The sequence below is a fragment of the Chelonia mydas genome, chromosome 1 (assembly GCF_015237465.2).
Source record: "Chelonia mydas isolate rCheMyd1 chromosome 1, rCheMyd1.pri.v2, whole genome shotgun sequence".
NCBI classification, from domain to species: Eukaryota; Metazoa; Chordata; order Testudines; family Cheloniidae; genus Chelonia; species Chelonia mydas.
The window spans coordinates 189,011,618-189,033,561 of record NC_057849.1 but is presented as its reverse complement, the minus strand read 5'-3'; the positions used below and the strand labels follow the sequence as shown (position 1 = coordinate 189,033,561).

At 40.7% G+C, this 21,944-nt stretch overlaps 1 long non-coding RNA gene across 1 annotated transcript; it reads left to right on the top strand.

Moving 5' to 3' along the window:
* The first annotated feature begins 14,108 nt into the window (after positions 1-14,108).
* Positions 14,109-21,368, top strand: LOC122462202. Its single transcript, XR_006284617.1, has 3 exons — positions 14,109-14,446; positions 20,169-20,384; positions 21,001-21,368. It is a non-coding gene; the product is annotated as an uncharacterized LOC122462202 (long non-coding RNA).
* The last annotated feature ends 576 nt before the right edge of the window (positions 21,369-21,944 follow it).

The following is a 21,944-nucleotide window of genomic DNA, read 5'->3' as shown; positions in this document are numbered from 1 at the left end:
AGCATTTCTCTGCTGTTTCATACATCATTTGTAAACTCTACCAAGCAGCAATTAGAATTTTTTTAAAAACTAATGCCCCAACTGCCTCATCAGCTGCCACGCTTTGGGAAGCCTTTTAATCCTTCACCAGTGGTCAGATCTCTCTTATGCCAACTTAAAAAAAAATGGAGAGTATATAGAACTGATACCCTTCTGAAGGAAATAAAGGTCTTGGCTGTAGCCTATGCTTCTGTTCCCTCCACAGAGATATTCAGAACCCTCCGTCTAAGATATGAAATCAAAAAGCTTCTGTCCCAAAAGACTGAGTTTGCTTTATTCTGTTTGAAGCAAAACTGGGATTCTGGTGAGAGAGCTGGCAAGCTGTTGGCATGCAGACTCAAGCAAAAGGCTAACAGAAATAAGGTTGTGGGCATACTATTTGCAAATGACAACAACTTGTTTACAACAGTCAGATATTAATAAACAATTTCAACAGTTTTATACAATACTATATTTAGCTGAAGCCACAATCAGCAAAGAAGCCCTAGATAACTTTTAGTTGATTGTCTCTGCCACAGATCTGACTCTTGGAAGCAACTTTTAGATGCACCTCTAGAAATAATGCAGCTGACTCAGACTATAAGAGAAATGAAGGTTGAAAGAGACCCCTAGGGTAGATAGATTCCCAACCGAGTTTTACAAAAAATTCTTGAAACAAAAACTAGATTCTTAAATACATTTAATGAGGCCAGAAGTGAGAAAACTCTCCTGCCTATTTTAAGAGAAGCTATAATTTTAGTTATTCCTAAACCTGAAAAAGATCGTGGACTATGTAGTAATTGCAGACCAATTTCTTTAATCAGTTGCGACACTATGATTTTGGCTAAAGCTCTTGCTATGTGATTGGATAAAATTCTGTCACACGTTGTACACATAAATCAATTAGGCTTCCTTCATAATAGACATGGCTCCGATAATTTGTTTCAACTGATTGATATTACTGCCTCTTCAAAAGATTCTAAGGAACCCTTCGTTGTCATTTCTCTAGGCGTCAAAAAGGCCTTTGACTGCATAGCCTAGGACTGTCTTTGTCATGGGTTAGCAAAGTTTGGATTTGGTAAACAATTTATTGCTTGGATTAAGCTTTTATACTCTAACTTGACTTGCAGTGTAATTACTAATGGTATAATTTCCACCCCATTTCCATTACAGAGATATACAAGGCAGGGCTGCTCCTTTCGCCTCTTCTGTTTGATTTAGCTCTAGAACCTTTAGCCATTGCCTTCTGAGCAAATCAACATATTAATGGCATGAGGGTGGGCCAAAGAGTACAAAATTATGCTGTATGCAAATGCTCTTATATTTTTATCTGAGCCTGATGTTATGATTCCTAACCTATTAACTACTGTTAATAAGTTTCGATTCCTCAGGCTATAACATTAATTGGGGATAAATCAGAAATCTTAAGCATTAACAAATGTACTCAAAAAGGCCTTTTCTCGAATTGGGACATTACATGGCCATCCTCTTATATGAAATATGTGGAATACCACTTCCCAAAAATATTCAGGACATCCCTAAGATAAATATAAAACCAATTATTGCCCAAGTGGTTAACCATTTGGGGAGATGGAGTTCATTAAACCTCAGTTTGTGGGGTAAAATTAATATACTGAAAATACATGTCCATCCCAGAATTTTGTCTGTCCAGAGGGGTCTCCCTATTTGTATTCCTCAGACATCTTTTAAGAAATTCAATAATATCTTCAGAACATTCCTTTGTGGCATAGGTAAGAAACCCAGTCTGGCTCTCAAAAAATTACAGCTCCCCCTATCTCTGGGAGGATTTAGTTTTTCCAACTTGGAAAATCATCACCTCTTTTTTGTTAAGTCAGGCATCTTTGTGGCTGTTAGATATCACCACACAGACCCCCACCTTGAGTTCAGATTGACTAAGAATTGGTTTACCTTCTCCATCCTTCAGGCATTGTAGGATCAAATTATTATAGATTTGATGGCTTCAGCTCCCACAATAAGGGCTCGTAGGCAAGCTTGGCGAGAAAGTTCTACTTCCATACTTCCACACAGAAATGGTCCTATGGAGCAATTCTATCTCTAAAATTGGTGGCAAACATAGCTGCTGACCCATGGGTGCTCCAGGGCTGGAGTATCTAAGGAGGAAAAATGGTGGGTGCTGAGCACCCACCGGCAACCCCCCTACCAGAACCTCCCCTTCCCCCCAGCACCTCCTGCTCACTGGAGGGCCCTGCCGATCAGTGCCTCCCCCTCCCTCCCAGCGCCTACCAATGAGCTGTTTTGCAGCATCAGGAGGCGCTGATGGGAGGAGTGAGGGTGCAGTGAGCTCAGGGAAAGAGGAAGAACTGGGCAGGGAAGAGGTGGACTGGGGGCAAGAAGGGACAGGATGGGGTGGGGGAGGGGTGGGAAGAAGCAGGGTGGGGGTGGGGCCTTGGGGGAAGGGATGGAGTGGGGGCGGGGCCTGGGCAGCGCAAGGGCAGGGCCAGGGGCAGCACTCCCCGTCTGATTAGAAACTCTATGCCTATGGTGGCAAAACCTTGATGTGGAGAAATTGGATGGACAGAAATTATGACAGCTAATTGACAGTGATAAATTCAAACCATTGTAGATCTTCAGCAACAATTTGGTTTGCCCTGCTCTGGAGTATCTATATATCTGCAGTTAAACCATTCACTTATGAACATATTTGGATTTGATATATTGGGAGTTCCAGAACTTTTTTTATTTTGGAGAAAACTTCCTAGATTTACTTGGCCAGCAGTATCCTTTTACAATTTTCTGGCCCCCAAAAATTGGCTAGAGATTGATAATTGGAGAGTTGCTTGGAATAGAAATTTGGATAACAACTCTCTCTGACACGACGGAATACAAATGTATCTAATGTGAAAAAAAGCACCTATAGACCTGAGACTATGGCTTATTCACCAAAAGAAATTTTTAAAATATACTGGTACCCACATAGGCTAATGATAACAGATATCTTGACCGCCGTTGGAAATATAACTCCTTTGGTTCTATGTTAGCTGATATGTTTTGGAAGTTCCACTTTGTCAAGAATTTCTGGCACGGGGAGGTCAAAGTGCCAATTTGATATTGCAAGCTAAATTGGAGCCCTCCTGCTTAAGTTTCATTCTCAGATATATTCCCGATACTTGGAACCACTCTGCCTTGTTCATAGGTAATCTTCCATATATAGTTTTGATTGTTAAAAATGAATCCTGCAAAAATGGAAAAGTCAATCCCCACCAAATACTGATGCCTGGTTCAGTGATATGGCTGATCTCACAGCTAACAAATGACTGACATTCCACAGAAAAGGAATGCCTGAAAATTTCAAAGCAATTTGGGCTGAATTTTTAGAGGTCTACGATTAACATAGACCCTGACGATAAATGTGCTGCTTTCCCTCTGCCCACTTTGTCCTAACCCGCTATTTATTTTGTGTATTATGATTAATCTGGTATTTTGGTATGTTTGTTGTATTTGAGAAAATAAATAAATAAGCAGACAGTAACATATTCATAACCTCCCTCCAAAAATTGTTAATATTAGAGAGGCCTGAATCAGGTCCCCCGTATAAGACACAACTGCCAATCTTGTGGTCAGTGACAAATTTTAAAATTTGGAGCTTGAGTCTTTCTTTAGTAAATATAATCTCTATCTTCGATACAGTCAGCCAGAGAGGTTCAGTGACTAGCCCAAGGCCATATAGCACATCTGTGGCAGAGCCAGGATTTTAACTCAAGTCTGAAGTACCTTTATCAAATGAAGTTATGTTACAGATTAGTGTGAAGAAAAAACATCACCACATCCCAACAAGAGTTGTTATAGTATATGGTCTGGAAAGAGAAATTATTTATCAAGGAGGTTTCTCAGCTATTGTTTTACTGATTCTATGAATCTCCACTTCTCCTTACAGCTAGCTGGAAGGTTTCAGGGCATCATATGTGGGCCCATCTGTTTACATGAATGCTAGGGCTGAGCAATTAAGACAACAGCATCTTCCACCTACTTGGCTCAAAGCCATTGAGTGGAATTAATTATACTTATTAACCCCAATTTTAAATCAAGTATCTTGCATAAATGAGAGATATTCCCCTCAGGAGTAGTTAACTAAAGATCCATCCCTTCATACCTAATATTGACTGTATGTACAAAAATTATAGTTAATAAAAAATAGGAGGAAGAGTAAAACAGTGTTACAGTATTTATGAAAAATGTGGATTTCTTTACAGCAACGTTGCTCTTGCACACAAAAAATGGAATCCCAGTTAGAAACTTGTATGTAGTTTTGATGGTATTTCTACTTGCCATATAAAGAACAACAATTATTTAACATTAGTCCCACCAAAGATCACTAAGGCATTCTATCCATCCACATCCTAAGGTGGTGTGTGTGTGTGTATTCTTTCTGCCATTATGGTAATATCAGGGTGAATAGGTTTTGTCCATGCCAGTAAGTTTTTATGGTATTTTTCTGAGGCTTTGTCCACAGCAGTGAAAATAATAGCCTCAATGCTACCAGAAGCTTCATATGCAGTTATGAACATGACTTTTTAAGAAAAGAATTTGATCTTATTTAAAAGCTTCAGGTGATGGAGAAATTACAACATCCCTTTGTAATATATTCCATGGGTTACTGGCCTTCACCTTAAAACTAGACAATTTCTACTACCACTTGATTTTGTGTACCTGTAGTATGCTAGATTAAAGAGCCGTCTAGTATCAGACCTTCTTCTCCCCTCCAACCCCCCACACCCAGCTCTAACAGAGGCAAATTATAGATCTGAGGAAGTCATATTTTAACTCTTTCTTCAGTAAGCTAAATAGATTCAATTCCTTTCATAACATGTATTTTCTAGACCACATATACGGGCAGCTCTTCTCAGAACCCTCTCCAGTTTCTCAATATTCTCTTTAAAGCGTTGACACCAACACTGGACATGGTATTCCAGTCGCAGTCTCACCAATGCGCCATAGAAAGTGGTAATATCACTTCCCTATTTGTGCTTCATAGGCCTGTTAAAAACACCCAAATATTATAACAGTAGTCTTAGCCAGTGGGACATACATCACATCTCATCTACTCTGACCTTTATGTCCTTATAATATTGTATGCTTGCCTCTTGCCAAGGGGCAAAGAAATCCACATTTGAGATCTGTAATTGCCAGCGGTCACTCCCACATCAGAGTATCCAATGGCCTGCCAACCAAGGGCTACTACATCCATTCTTATGGATGCATTTATATGGGTGGGGGAAACCAGTAGGGAAGAGAAGAAAAAAACCTATCTGTTCCCTGCTGCATACTCAAAAGGGTCAGCATTAACAAAAAACAAAAAAGTCCACAAACAATCTTCAGTGAGGTAGTTCAAACACTCAGAGCTCTTGCACAAAACCAGACTTATGAAGAAGGGATTGATTACTTATTTAGTAAGTTTTATTTTGCTAAAAAGGGAATAACTTCCTGAGGTTCTCCCCACCCACTCTTTAACTTACTTCGATGACTACAGGCATCGTGAATAGTGTCTTCAGAAACAATTACAGCTCTAAAGTGCTATTAATGGGCATTAAAAAAAATACAGTGATAAGGTGTGTGTGTGTTTATGTAACTACAGCTGAGTATGATATTAAATATAAAGTTAGGATGCAATAAAAAGCTCCTATAGAGCAGAATAGAATAGAGATTGCTTCCCTTTATTATTTAAATTGATATTTCACCACTATTAATCTTTGGTTAATAATTAGGTACAGAATGTCCCTGTTCGAAGAGATAGTCCTAGCATAGAGCTCACTGATCATTCTTGTTTGATGTGTGTTTTTATTGTCTGAGTCTGGTATTGTATTTGTTTACCGTATTAACAAATAAAATGCTGAAAATTATTGAGTGTACTTCAGTGAATTTCTTTAAAGGGTAGTCAAAGACATTTGACTATGTTCCTCTGCAATAACGAAACACACAGATTGTTAGCATATGGTATTTTTACATGTGCTCGTGGATTTTTTTTACTCCTACCTTAACATAAAAGTTATAGAATAATGTAGCTAGTAGATACATATAATACCAAGGCAATATAAACTTTAAGATAAAATTGAGGTTATGGAGCTTGCACATTTTTAACCGATAGACATTTTGTACAAGTGTAGGTCCCAGTGTTGTAATCTGATCCCACTGATTTCAGTGGGGCTCCGTAGAAGTTCAAGGGTCCATGCACATGGACTGGAGTGCAGGATAGGGGCTGGCCATACTTCATATGACTAAATCACTATTGATATGTTGACTTTGGATTAACTATTCAAGTAAGTAGAAGGAACAGATAGTATATTGATCCTATTGACAATACATGACCTAATTCTAAGAGGAGTCTGCCCTTGCAGTTCCCACTACAGTCATCAAGGAGGATCAGACCCACATTTAATAATATGGAACTAAATTTGCTTTATTAAAATTTCAGTGTGTGAAACAAGCTACATAACAGATTAGAAAGCATAAATACAGCAATATTCAATTATCTGTAACTTTTACATTAGGCAAGTATTAATGTAACAAACACATAATAAATCACCAGTGCCTGAAAAAATGATCAAATCAAATTGGATGAATAATTCCAGTTGTCATAATTACAAAATTAGACCATTAAAAAACCCTCCAGAAAGACATGGTCTTAAAGTGCTTTGTTAATAGTGTTGTGCCATGTGTTCAAATGTGATTAAGTCTGAAATGCTGCTTGTGTGAGTGGAGCGAACAAAACAGCAGGGCAGATCTTTTTACACATTGCTTTCTCAGAGTTACGAACTGACCAGTCAACCACACACCTCATTTAGAACCAGAAGTATGCAATCAGGCAGCAGCAGAGACCCCAAAAAAGCAAATAAGTGTTAAACATAAACTACTAAAATAAAGGGAAAGCAGCATTTTTCTGCTGCATAGTAAAGTTTCAAACTGTATTAAGTCAACGGTTGATGTTCAGTTGTAAGTTTTTGAAAGAACAACCATAATGTTTTGTTCAAAATTACAAACATTTCAGAGTTACAAACAACCTCTATTCCCAAGGTGTTCGTAACTCTGAGGTTCTACTGTACTACAATGGCAGTGAAAGCTTCAGAACTGAAGCTCATAGGAATATGACCCAGCACACTTTTTCTTTAGTGTTTTCTGAAAGGCAGGGTGGCTCTCTGATGATTCACTGATAGTCAGGCTCTCAATTCAGTGTCAGAGTCTCAGCTCTGGCACTAAGTGGCCTGACAAGATACTTCAGGATAGAACCCCCCTTGTACTAGAGTAATCAGAGCCAGGGAAGGACATACATGTCTTCTGACTAGCTTTCCACTCACTCCTTTGTTCCTTAACTCAAGTGCCCTGCAGTGCAAGTTAGAGCAGTCTCATATCCACTCTAACTAGGACCAGTAAATAACAGCTCCCAAGGAACTTCTGAGAGTCAGTATCAGAGCACATTTATGCACCATCTTCCTCCCTTCCTGCCTCTCATGTACTCTCTGTCCATCCCTCCAGTTTAACTCAAAATCCTTCTCATACTGGCGAGTGGTGAGCAAAGGGGTTCACTAGCTGTCCATTAACTGATGCTCCCTTAAAGTCCTGTTCCTGGACTTGAAGCCAAGGCTCTAGCCCTTATCCTCCTTATGTCCATTTAGCCTTCTGTCAGTGGGGATAAAGGTATTTGTCTTTCTGTGTAAAGTACTGAGACCGCAGATTAAAATCCCAAACATTACTATGTGAAGAGGTAAACTCAACAGTTGCGGGGAACAGATTCGATTGATACATGTGAAAATTTGATGGTTGAGAATCACAATACTTTCTCTGGAAAATGCAATCTAAAATTGACTTGCTGTAAACACGGTAAAAAAAAAGGGTGTGGGGCTTTGATTGTAGTGTATGTATATGGAAGGCAGAGCTGAAGCAGGTGTTGACAGTGGTCGCTGGATGGAACCAGTACGGTGCAAAGGACCAGTTCTCCAAAAGTTACAGCTGCAAGAACCCTCATCTTCAATGGCAGTATACCTGTGAGTAACTCTGTAGGATCAGACTCCAGCATGGAAAGTTGTTTACCTTGCTTCTCAGAACATTCTCTTTCAACAGTCAGACCTCAATGGCAGGGAAGGAGCGGTTTGGTCCATCTCCAAGGCTAGGATAAAGTAGAAGAGCCCAGCAGTTCCAAGCCTGACAATATTCGGGAAAAAACAAGATTACAGGTAAGGAAACCAGTGTTACCATACTTGGAGATATCCAAGGGGTGATGTCTACATGAGAGTAATTAATGAGTTAGCCAACACATTTGAACATGATAGCCTAGACACTCCACAAATGTTTGTTCAAAGAGATGTATGGTAGCTAGCTGGTATTAACTGGCAGCTAGCTCACTCAGGTTAAGAAGCTCAAGTTTAGAAATCCCCTCAGACAGGACAGAATGGAGTCTCTCCGACACACACACGAGTTTTTAGACACATCAAGAATATTCTTTAGTGAACATTACCAAAACCTGTGAAAGAAATCTAAGAGGTCAGAGACCTTCCAGACTGTGTCCATTTACCAAAGGAGATCACAGATTAACAGCGACAGTGTGAACTGTGCTATACACAGGTCTAAAAACCCAGACTGGTTAGGATGTTTGGAGGTAGGTTATTTCCTTACACACAAAAAACTGCTAGGAGTATTATATATTCAGTGGCAACAGGGTCAAGCCCCGTGAAGGACAAATCCAGTAGTCTTTACCAAGGCCAAAAACCTCCAGAGATTGTTGCAGCTCCGCTGCAGTTTATTTACTCCCCCACCCCAACTTTTATCTGCACCCTAATGCCAATTTAATATTTTCTGAAGTTTTACAGTAATCTCTAGGAACGGTACAGATAAGACAGTCTAATACTAAGTGTCAGTTACTAGTGATCAAAACAATTTCCTCAAATAACTCAGACATGTGAAATTGGCAGAATCTTCCCCAGGGTAGGGAAGTGAATTGAGCAGGTAGTATGCTCACATTCTAGGGTTTTAGAGACCTCCGGCTGTATCTTATGTCTTGTTAAGCTTCCCAGAAGCCTGATTATTTCATAAAACAGTAAGGGACTGAGAGGCTTTTTTTCAGAAAGGCATTTAATATCTTATTTTAGGAATTCTATTGACATTTTTATTAGATAATATCATAGCCACGCAGACTTTTACTAAAACATTTGAGGATTTCAACCGTTAGGTCATTAAGCTAACGTTCAGGATAAATTGTGTTTAGTTTTGTATATTAGAAGGTAGGGCCATTTCTCTTTAATACAATATATATAGATTTCCTTAATTAAGCTTCACAGTTCTGCTTTGTTTTTAACTCTACCATATTTGTGTCTCAAGGAAGACTTTATAGGCAGTGCATACTATAGTTAAGATTGTACAATATTTCCCATATCAGACCCTGATTTCAGTTGTTTCTAACTTTGAAATTCCCTCGGTCAGGCATCCATCTCAGGATGAATGTTTTTTGGCAAGTTTCAGCACTTTAGCCATTTCCAAGAACAAGATTAGAGGAGACTATGTCATTTTGCCCATGTTAAAAAAAGCCACTCGGTCACTGAAGCTCTAACACCACCATGTTTTGAAGGCACGGGCATGAAATTTGCTAGGCAGGGTGGTGTGGTAAGGGAAGTGGTGTCACCCTGGTGTGCATTTTGCTGTTCCTCCAGTGTAACTCTTTCTGCCCAGTCTCCTCTAGACCATCCCTTTCCAGGGCTCCTTGCCCCAGTTCCATTGTCCTCTCCTAGCCAGTCCCCGTCTCCACAGCAGCTTCTTATTCTATTCCTTTCCCAGCCATGCTCCAGCTCTCTCCCCACTGCCTGATTCCTCATCCTATCTGTCTCTCTTCCAACCATCTTGGCCTCTGGTGGCATAAACATTCCACCCACAGTCCCCATCCCTATTGGCTCCCACTTCCAATCTTCCTCCCCAGGCTCCTCCTCCTTCCCTAGTGCCCAGCTCACCCACTTCCCAGCTGCTTGTCCCAACAAGTTCCAGTTCACCCCAGCCCCAATTCCTCATCAGACCTGTCTCCCTCCCCACTTCCCAATCCCACTCCTTAGCTCCCTATCTTCTCCACCCCTCACCCAGCCTCCAGACCCTTTTTCTCCACACTATCCTTCAGCTCTTTCTCCTGAAATACTCCCCCGGTCTAGCTCTTGTCCACTCTTGCATTTGACTCCTCCATGCTGGCTAAACCCAAAAGGCTTCCAGTGCTGATATCAGGTGTCTGGACCCTGCATCCACCTGGCCCAGAGAAGCAATTACAAGGGAAATCCTACTTAGTCTTGAGCTGGAGCAAGGCCAGAATCTACAGCAGAAGGACTCTAAGCATGTGAAGACTGATTTTTCAGAGAATTATAACTTGGCCAAATTGGAACAGATTTTCACAGGGACAGCAAAAGGCGCATGCCTGAAGAAAAGGCAACAAATATGATAAATTTCAAGTCCTTGTTCCAAAGCATGGGCATGGTGGAGCTTTTCAAAGAAAAGGCTGCTAAAATATTTTTTTAATGGGCAAAACAAGGTATTTTTCTCTAACTTTGTTCTCAGAAATGATTAAGCCTTTTGGAAAACTTCAGCCAAAAACACATTCAGCGTAAAGCACCTGGCATGTGAAATTTTAGCCCAGAGAGTTAACGTTTGGCAAAGGTATAAGCATAGCTGTGCAATTAACTGATTTTTTTTTGGCTTTCGGGGGGGCAGGGGGGAGTGTTTGCTTCAGGCAGAGTTTAGGAAACGGTGGTCTAGATTAAATGATAAAGGTAGGGGAATAAGTTATTGAAACAGTTTGCTGTCAAACTGGGAAGACATAACTAGTGGGGTCCCAGAGGGATCTGTCCTGGGTCTAGTACTATGCAAGGTTTTCATTAATGACTTGGATAGTGGACTGGAGAGAATGCTTATACAATTTGTGGATGACACCAAGCTGGGAAGATAAACGGAGGGGCTCCACCAAGTCCCCTCCAGACACTACTTCTAGCTGTTTATAATGTCATTTCCCTGCCTCCCCATTCATAGCATAGGAGGGGTTCTCTAGGCAAAACAAAGAGTAAGGTCTTTTCTCCTCTTTCCCTTATGAGAGGGGGGAATCCCAGTGAAAAAAAAAAAAGGCAACAACGGCCTGGCTCTTAGGCCATCTGTCAGGATTCAGCTTTTTAGGCTTTGCCTATTAACAAATCTACAGTCACTTATTAGGGTCTACCTCCAGCCTCTCCTTTTGGTCTATGCAGTTTTGAGAGCAATGAGGCCAGCAGTTCTCCCTCTTTACTGATCTCTCTCTGCTCACAAATCTCTGAGGTGTGAGAAACCTTCTCCTGTACACTACCCACTCCCTGTGGCAGGTTGTCCCTCTTTAAGCACCTCACCTCCAGGCAGAGCAAGCCTTACAGGTGCACCTCATTACTGCTGAACAGGCCCACCAGAGCACATTCATCTCCTCTCTACTATAGTGAGGGTGTGCCCCTTCACAGAGGAGTTGCAAGCACTTTGGAGGATAGGATTAGAACTGAAAATAACCTTAACAAGTTGGAAATCAACACAGTGAAATTCAGAGACAAGGGCAAAGTACTATACTCTACTATACATACGGCTACACTTACTGCAGCGTGTACAGTGTGAGCACGCCATATATAGCTACGTGCCCCGGTGAAAGACTCCAGATGGGGGAGGTAGTGGGGAGAGATTCCAATGGGGTGAAGCTGCTGGAGCCTTTCCCTGAGGTGGGAGAATTTCCCAGCTGCCTCCCCATGGCCAGAGCCTTTCATATTGGTGGGAAAAGGTACTACGCTGCTAAAAACTAGCAATGTAGACATGAGAGGCCCTGCCTGGAGATGCAGAGAGCCTGTAGAAGGTACATAGCCTGGGGTTCAGGCATATAAGGCACTCCACTCTACTCACCTTAGCCACGCCTCACTGTTTACACACTGTCTCATTATACCCATGCTAGGTGGGCATGCAGTGTCTGTACTCTACACACCCCCATAAACAGAGACATACCTTTCGGAAAGAAAAAAAAATCAAATGCACAACTACAAAATGGGGAATAACTGGCTAGGTGGTAGTACTGCTAAAAAAGATCTGGGGCTTACAGTGGATCACAAATTGAATATGAGTCAGTGTGATGCAATTGTGAAAAAGGCTAATGTCATTTTAGGGTGTATTAATAGGAGTGTCAGAGGTAAGACACAGGAGGTAATTGTCCCACTCTATTCAGCCCTGGTGAGACCTCAGGTGGCATCTGGGGGCCACACTTTAGGGAAGAGAAAAACAAATTGGAGACAGTTCAGAGAAGAACAACAAAAATGATCAAAGGTTTACAAAACCTAACCCATAAGAAAGGTTAAAAAAACTGGATATGTTAAGTCTTCAGAAAAGACAATGGAGGGGGGACCTGACAACAGTCTTCAGATATGTGAAGGGCTGTTACAAAGAGGATGGTGATAGACTGTTCTTCATGTTTACTGAAGGTAGGATGAGAAAGAATAGGCTTAATATGCAGCAAGGGAGATTTAGGTTAGATATTACGAAAAGCTTTTTAACTAGAAGGCCAGTTAAGCTCTGGGATAGGAGTCCAAGAGAGGTTGTGGAAGTCCCATCTTTGGAGGTTTTTAAGAACAAGGGGGACAAACACCTGAAAGGGATGGTCTAGGTTTACTTGGCCCTGCCTCAGTGCAGAGGGCTAGACAGGATGACCTTTCGAGGTCGTATTCCAGCCCTACAGTTCTAGGATTCTATAAAATATTTCACTTTTATTTTTTTTAATGAATTTAAAGCAAAATTGGAACTAAAAGTTATTTTGACTAACAAAGAAATCATAGTGTTTCATTTTCTGAAAGTGTCAAATGAAAATATTTAGATTTTTTTAAAAAGAATTCCCAGACCAAAACACCTTGGTTAACTTAATAATTTCATAAAATATTTTGTTGAAGCAGAAAACAGTTTTGGCTGAAAAATTTTACCCAGTTCTAGTTATGAGAAACTAAAAACACATTTGATAAGGGGAACATCAGGAAACCTTGAAAAGAATGGTTGGTAGCACCAGCTATAATTTAAGAAACGTGCCCAATTTTGCACATCAAGTCAGTGACAGAGTTGGGAACAGAATTCAAGACTCCTGCTGGCCAGTCCCCGGCTCTCCTCTGTAGGCCCTCTCCAGGAAAGAAACCTTTATAACTGCCATCCTCATGAATCCATGTTGCCAGTAAGTCATAATAAATCATTATCAACAAAAATGTTCTCCAAAATCTCTGAAGCATGTAACTCACTACTCATTAAGAGACAAAAATAAATTCCTCTTATACCAGAAATTTCCCTTGCTAGCTCGAGCCCAAACTTTTATGGATTGTGTAAGCTTTGCCACAGAAGCCCAATAGTTATTGTAGTTTAGTGATAGGATTCAGAGTAGCAGCCGTGTTAGTCTGTATCCGCAAAGAGAAAAAGGAGTACTTGTGGCTCAAAAGGAGTACTTGTGGCACCTTAGAGACACAAGTACTCCTTTTCTTTTTGTAGTTTAGTGATTACGATTAGTCATTGTCTGTCTTTAAAGGAGGTTTATATGGAAGGGATATGTGGATAACAAGTAATTACAGAGGAAAATGTATTTTATATTGAGCTTTAGTTCTTGCATGCAGCTGAAGAAAATCATTGTGTAAAGTTAAACAATTATATTACATGATACAAGTCAAAATGCACACAAGTTACAAAACAATTCAAACAAACAACCCCCTCCCATCCACATGAAAGACAATGCACCAGATGGTTTAATCTGCTAGTTGGGGATAAAACAAATCCATTACCTTTAATGCATTTAACAATGTGAGCTCTTCCACCATCCTATAACATGTTATATACAAGTTACAGTTTATTCCTAAATTGATGTGTACACACAAATGTAAGCAATTACATTGTCAGTATTCCAGTAGACCATAATTAGCAGTTCACATTAGTAACACCCTGAGTTCTCTCTCATTCTGGGCCTGTAATTAGTATAATTAAGATAATATTTCAATTACAAGGGTTGAATCTCTTATCCTACATAATGGGAGACTGAGTACATTTTAGAGTGGTTGTCCTTTTAAAAGCCAATCAAATTGATCCATTTAGTCAGGCTCCCCCCTCCCCTGTTTTACCAATGGCCTGACATGTCATGGAAGGTATGGATTTTAGCCTTGCGAGAAGCCCATCTCTTCTAAATATGAGTTAGTCTGGAGCAAAAGGCTATTAGATAGGAAATGTGCATAATTACCAGTGGAATGGAAGGATTTATGGTCTGATCCTGCCAGCCGCAAGATATCCTCAACACTAATAAACTAAAGGGAGCTGAGGGCACTCAGCACTGTGCAGCTGCAGCACTTCCCTCTTGAGTTTCTCTCCTGGTGTGCCTTTTCATTTTCAGAGAGCAGCTGCGAACAACATACAGGTTTGGCACCTCTCTTCCATTTTTGCTTTGTTTCCTATCCCCCACATTTTTGCTAAGCAATGCAGCATGACTGTGGATTTGTTTTTCTCTTCTCTAATCAGCAAGAATATTATTTTTGCTCTCCTACTTCCCATCTTATAAGGATAAAAGTCTTTTCATTTGAAGTTTGACACAAATAACTAGCCCCTCCAAAAAAGGGAGCAGGGCCTAGTGCACCTGGGACTGATTATATGCTGCCCAGTAGACCTTAAGGGAAGGCATCTGGGCTTTATAAAGAAGGAGACAGCTGCAGGCAGGTCTTCAGTTGATGCTTGCAGTTGCTGTAGGAAGTAAAAAGGCTCCTGGAGGGCCTTCAGTCAGGGCAGAAAGGCCTGTAAAGAAGGTCAAATTTCAGGCAAGAAGTGATAGGGAAGCAGGAAGACAGACCCTTAGGGAGGTGGGGCTGGGCCAACTGAAAGTATGGAGATCATAGAATATCAGGGTTGGAAGGGACCTCAGGAGGTCATCTAGTCCAACCCCCTGCTCAAAGCAGGGTGGCTCCCCAGATCCCTAAATAGCCCCCTCAAGGATTGACCCTCCACCCCCTTGTAGACTTGAGTTATATATTGAAAGAGTTTGAGCAGGTATTAATAAATTGGACCCCCAGAGGGGGCAAGTTTAATATCTGGAGTGTGGGGACTTAAGGGGCCCTGAATGAAGGGGAAGCTAAGACAGGCCTTAGTAGAGACACTTTGGTTATCAGGGTACAGTACAGGGTAGGCATAACCTTTGACACAGGGTTTCATTTTTAGGAAGGGGAAAGAATTTCTATGAAGCACACCAAAGTGGGCCAAAACCATACTGAAAAAATTATGTGCAAGAAATGTTACTAGTAAAATGGTGAACAAACATAGCAGTGAGCTGCAGAAGTATTGAGCCGCTAAGATAAAATATACACCATGTAAAGAAGGGAACTTTAACTGTAGGCCAGATTGCAGTGAAAACCTCTAATGAATAAATTTGAATTACTACTTTCAGTATATACACTTAAATATTTTGAGTATTGCCTTTTTCAGGTGCATTGTGCTTATTTCTAAACAACAGTTCTGTTTGCTTTATAATGAAAGGTAGTGTTGTCAAGAGATTGTACGCTTCAAATATTGGAGATTACTCATCATGCTGAACTTTAGGGTATATTCTCATCTCTGTGCATGGGGTGTTGTTTCATGTCCATGAATCCCTAGGCAGCAAATAAGAATTCATTCTCAAATCTAAGTTTCAAATATAACCAGCTTGTGAATTCAGCTGAGATATTCTTTGCAATTTCATTACCACTCAGCCCAGCCGCTGGGCTTAAACTGATTTTTAGGGAATGTTTTGTTTTTACTAACATCTTTAGCACAAAAATAAATACCTACAGTTCAAATATACTTCTCAAGAAGCAAAGCAGCACTGGTGGTGATGGACTAGGGGGTGCTCAAATGAAAGTATCTGAAGTCACCATAGTTTCGGAAAGCTTACCTCCTCCTCAGGACAGGCCTAGCCATTTTTGTATAACCTCATTGTAATATCTGTGAACAAATAAGCCAAACAGTAAAATATAGATATGGAACTTCTGAGGAAATGTACCATTCCTTTAGCAGCTATTTAATTAGAGGGGGTTACTCTAAGCCAATTAGATCTGTTTCTTGACCAGGCATAATACTTTTTCCAGTAAGGGTAAGACAGCCACTATGCTGCTGAGCAGAAAGAATAACCATCCTACAGTCCATACCTTTGATAATTCAGAAGTGGCAGGCTACTGTGTACCACTGACAGGCAATTAGCTTAGTTGTCTTTCTGGCAACAGGTATGCAATACTGGAGCATTAAAACCTGATCTCAGATTTTGAGGTTTGGGAAGAATGGGGCTAGCTATTTGATGATTATATAATTAAGGGCTTATGAAACAGGAGGGGAAGTGGGGTTAATCTCAAACTTCTGGTTTTTCATTTTCTGAGGTGTGGGCTAGTGGCACCTAACTCCTGTTTAGGCCTTTGAACATCTCCCCCAAAGGAGAAACTGAGTTTCAAATATTTTGTTTTTAATTCCATCCCCTCTGTCTATATATTCTACTAATATTTTTGTATATTGTTTATATTTACATACACAACCTTTTAATCCTGTTCCACTGATTTTTAGACACTAGAATAGGTAGCACCCCATTATACCTAACTATTAGGTGTATGCAGTGCTCTGCAAGTACAATAGGACAGATGTAGCAATGAAAGACTACAATTTATTTACAACAATATGGACAAGAACTATATAGGGAAATGAGTGGGTCACTAGCTCAGTGCTCTTACCTATTATGAGGTAGGCAGACTAGTGCAAGAGGGAACAAAGAATGCAGGTGTAGAGGGATTAACAAAAACTGCGTGGCCCTGGGTCTATACTCACTGCTGGGGATAAAACAGGCGGTAGCTTCTTGAAACCAGTCTTTCCTCCCTGATCCCACATTTGTCCCCAATACATCTGGCTCCATAAACACCTCACGGATATAGGGAGGCAGGCTGAGAAATCCGCTCCCACACCTAACTATGGTATATCATGAAGTCAAACAACTGCTTATTTGGAACTTCTCAAGCTGTCCTCTGCATTTCTGTCAAACACTTGTAAGCACGCACATTTTGTGCAAGCAGTTTAAGTCTGTACCTGACAAGTGTTCTGCCCCAAACATTTAACTTTCTATTAGTGCTTCAGTCGTAGTCTTTTGTAAGCAGTACAGGTAAAAAGTTGCTAATCTTTACTATTTGCCAAATGCTAGGGACACTTTGCAGGAATTTTAGACAGGATTCACAGCTTGCACAAATAGCCATGCCCAAAACGTGTCATTCATAAGCTTCCATTTTAATATCTTCTATAGACACAAAGTAAAATACTCTCAAGGAAGATCATTACAAAGGCGGCACTATGTGAAGTGCAGCAATGATAGGCTACAAACAGATCAGAATGAATGCCATCTCCTTGTAACGGTTTGTAGTTTACATTGGCCCTCTATTTGCTAACTGGCAGCAATGTGAATGAGTTAATTATCGGTATTTTTATTAGAGGAGCACATTAGAGGTCCTGACTGAAATGAGAATACAATTGTGCCAGGCACTGTATAAATACATAGTAAGAGAGTCCTTCTCCTGAAGAGCCTATCATCTAAATAGACAAAACCGGAGAAGGGTGGGAGAAAGGAAGTAGTTAGTATTGCCATTATTTAGGTAAGTGATTAAATAGGTTGCACAAAGTAATATAGGAAGTCTGTGATGGAGCATGACACTGAAACCACGCTGAGTGCCAGCTGAGTGCTGTGACCACAAGACCTTTGTTCTTTTCAGTTAAAAACCCCCAAGTGGGGGGTGGGTAGGTGTGTGTGTGTGTATATATATAGTTCAATCAGGATGCTATGCTATCACTGTTCATTTGGATCCATTCATCAAATATTGTCATTAAACGTTGTCCTACCAGAAAGCATCTAGTTTTGCAGTGATATCAGGTTTCAGTGGCGGGTTTCTTGACAGGACAGCTCATAGTGACTGGACTGAATTCCAATGTACCCTTTTTGGGGAAACAATCAGATAATACCCAGAACTTTTATCATTTGGCCTCAAGGTGCTTTTTAAAGGTGGCTACGCTTTGTTATGCCCATTTCACAGATAGGGAAACTCAGGCAGAAAAGTTAAGTGATTTGCTTTGTTAGTAGTAGAGCTGGGAACAGAACCATGGTCTCTTAACTACCGATCTGAGCATTATCTAAGGGACCATAGTGTCTGCTATTGACTTAGTTTGAATCTCAAATCCTTTTTTAAAATAGGAACAATGCATTAAAAAAAATTGAGAGTTTAAAACAAACAGTACCAAAGAGATTGTTCCCAATGGCAAATTCTGTGCTCTTTGTTCCAGGAGCCTGATCCTGTAGAGTGCTGAGAATGTGCAATTCTAACTGAAGTCTAGCTATTTGTTCACAGATACTGCAGCGACTGGCACCCTACAAAGATGAAAGAGTAGCTAGGAGGCAGCTCAGGTGTGCACAAAAGCATCAGGAAGTACTACAAAGAGAGACATGGTTTTAGGAATGATGCATGCTATTTGTTAAAATACAAACTGATCAGAAACTTAGTAAAAATACAAACCAAATGGCCAAACCAGTTTTTTTCCCCCTAATACAACATCACACCATGAGAAAAGCTGTTTCTAGTATTCCAGCTCCAGCTCCCTGCAAGAGCACTGTCAGAAAACTCACAAGGCAGCCTGTTCAGTCCAATTAACAGCTGGATTAGTTTTGCTGATCTCTGAATGAGCATCTAAATATTCACCCATCACCAGACATTTTAATTCTGCTCCAGTGAAGAAACAACCAATTCATACCAGATCATACAAAGAGATTTCCCCTTGGTGTTACCATGTAAACCAAGTTTTATTCCAGGAAGATTCCTTTTCTCCCCTATCATGGAACTGTGTTAATGGAAATCTTAACACTGCCTAACTAAAGCATTGCAAGTACAGTCAGGATGGATGGCAGTAAAGTCTTTCATTACTGAATTAGAGTACTGAGTTGTCTAAATTGATATAAAATGACTAACTTTCTGTTTTATTTTCCAAACCATTTGAAAACTGAAATGAATCCTTCCCAGTGAGCATTTATCATCCTATTATGTCCACCTGGGGATGTTAATGCTTTCCGACTACTGCCTCTAGCCCTTGCCTCTCAGAGGGTATTATGTGATGGCAGTGCACATTTCATAAAGATGTATTGCTGATTATATTTCCATTAAAGACTATAGCCAAGTCCGACTTCTGGTTTCTCCCAGAAACAGCTTTTTTACCCTGATGAGATCATTGTGGAGAAAGGGTTTTCTCCCTCCCCGCAATTTACATAGATGCAAGTCCAGAGGGTGAAAATTAAGTTTTCCCACAACAATTGTAATGTTGAGATGGCCTCTTCAGTTTAACCAAATCAATTATTCCCTTTGCAGGGATAGGACCTCAATTTAGCAAAACACCTAAATATACTCCCATTCTAAGTATCTGCTTAAGACTATCCCTTGACATGAAACGCTTAAGCATATGCTTAGATCTAAGCACATGCCTTGCTGAATATGAGTAGACTTAACCCCATGCTGAAGTACGGTGCTGAGCTGTATCAAGGCCTAGATCCTTTTTTCTTGGAAGTCTGTATCTGACCAATGCTCCAGCACTGTGCTAGGGGTTGCTATGATCTGCGAGGTTCCATATTTTTGGATCAGATTGAAAAATCAAGGACCCTATTCTGTTTGTTCAAGGAGCAAGTTCCCTGTCCAGATTGTATGTTAGAGAAGAGGACATCAATCATCTTGCGATTCTGCTTCTCTGAAGTTATGAGAGTTTCATTTGCCTATTACCTGAACCCCTCACAGTTTGGGCAGTGGTGCTGGAACATTTTTAGTATTGGGAGTGCTGAAAGCCAGCCCCCTTACCCCTGTCTGTGCCCCCCCGAGCTGAGGCTGGGAGCAGGGCTGTGTCTCCAGGAGGGTAGGGGGGACCGAACAAGGGTAAGGGGGCCAAGGCTGTGGTCACAGCTGTGGGCGGGGTGGGGCCAAGAGCGGAGCCTAACTAAAGCATTGCAAGTACAGTCGGGATGGATGGCAGTAAAGTTTTTCATTACTGAATTAGAGTACTGAGCTGTCTAAATTGATATAAAATGACTAACTTTCTGTTTTACTTTCTGGAATAAGGTATAAAAAAAACAAACACCAAATACACCACACACACCCTGGAAGCATCTCCATTTTGCTTTGTTCCCATTCTGATCTCTGGACTGACACTAAAAGGAGCGTTCCAACCAATAGACTGAGGACCATCCAATCTTTTGGAAGTTAGAGACTTTACAAGCCAGCAGTTGATTCCATCAGTGCTACAGACCTGACCCTGACCCAAGATCTTGGAAATGTGTATGTATTTGTTTTCCTTAACCATTACATAACTCCTCTTTCAAAAGAATCTTTAGATATTAGATACTAAAGGATTAGCAATAGCCTGATTATTGGGTAATATCTGAGTTATATATTGACCTGGCTATGTGGCTGATTTCTTGGGATTAAAAGAACCCTTTCTTTGATGAAATTTGTTTTAAATAACTAATCATAAAGTCAAGGCCTGGGTGATGAAACAAGGAGACTGCGGCTCTGACTTCTTGTTAACCAGTGTGCCGAGACAGAAGTTTACTTTTGTTACTGACTTGGTACATCTTATGGAAGAACAACACTAGTTTAGGGTGAGTCTACCCTGTTTCTCAGCAGTTTGTCCTCAACCTGGCATCCTCAGCTGTGACCCACTGAGGCATGGTGACAGATGGAAATTCCACAACCACCTTAAGTAATTTTGTTCCAGTGTTTAACTATCCTGACAGTTAGGAAGCTTTTCCTAATGTCCAACCTAAACCTCCCTTGCTGCAATTTAAGCCCAGTTCTGCCTTGTCCTATCCTCAGAGGCTAAGGAGAACAATTTTTTCCATAGTATTCCTTTATATCTATTTTTATGAAGAACTAATTTTGTTTCCTGTGTTAGAATTTTAGGGTGCGCTTGCTTCCTGATCTGGACAAGAACTGGCTGAAATATTTGGGAGTACATGAGGCTGAAGCATGCTTAGGATGGGAGAGACATTTTAACAAGCCTTAGAGGGTCAAACAATCATACAAGTTAAGGGTGTTTCTTGCATGACTTACACTGTAACTTCCCCTCTTATTTCCTTGCATTTGTTCTTGACTATGAATATGCTTTCATTCATAAATCCATAAAACTTGTTTTTATGAGACATATTTCCTATCAGAGCTGCTTTACATACTCTTTGCACTTGAAACATAAATGTTAAGATGAAATGTTTTTGACCTGCTTTTATAGTTCCCTTTAAAAATAGATTATATATATATCTACTTCACAATATACTAGTATGTTGAGTCATGGAAAGAATAAAGTTGTATTTCATGAAACAGAGTAAAAGTAGAATATACAATCCATTAAACTAGAACATGGGGAATTCACTCAGATAGGGGGCTGCAGGGAAATAGTCTGCAGTCACTCCCTGGGAGATGTGTTGGGGCTAGAGAGGCAACTAGACTATAGTTTCTCCTTGGGAGGAGGGAATTTGGGCTAGAAAAATCCAGAGCAGGGGAAGCCAGAAAGGTAAGAGAGGGCTCAGGGAAAGTCAGTAAGGTTCAGGAATGATCAAAAGTTTGGCTGCTGATTAAAGGGTCTCTGAGCTTGAACCCGGAGTAGAAAGTGGGCCTAAGTTTCCCCTGCCAGTCACTGCGGGAATGGCATCACAGGGGGAAGACTACCTGAGACTGTCATTCAGGAAAGGCTTTGATACCCTGGAAAGGGGAAAACACAGAGTGTAACTTGGCCCTCTGGCCAGGTAAAAGAGGCAGCAGTGATGCCTGGAGCGAGAGAGGGGCTGCAGACAGAGAGAGCTAGAGAGCGAGCGAGCGCAGTGGAGTGCAACTACAGGAAGG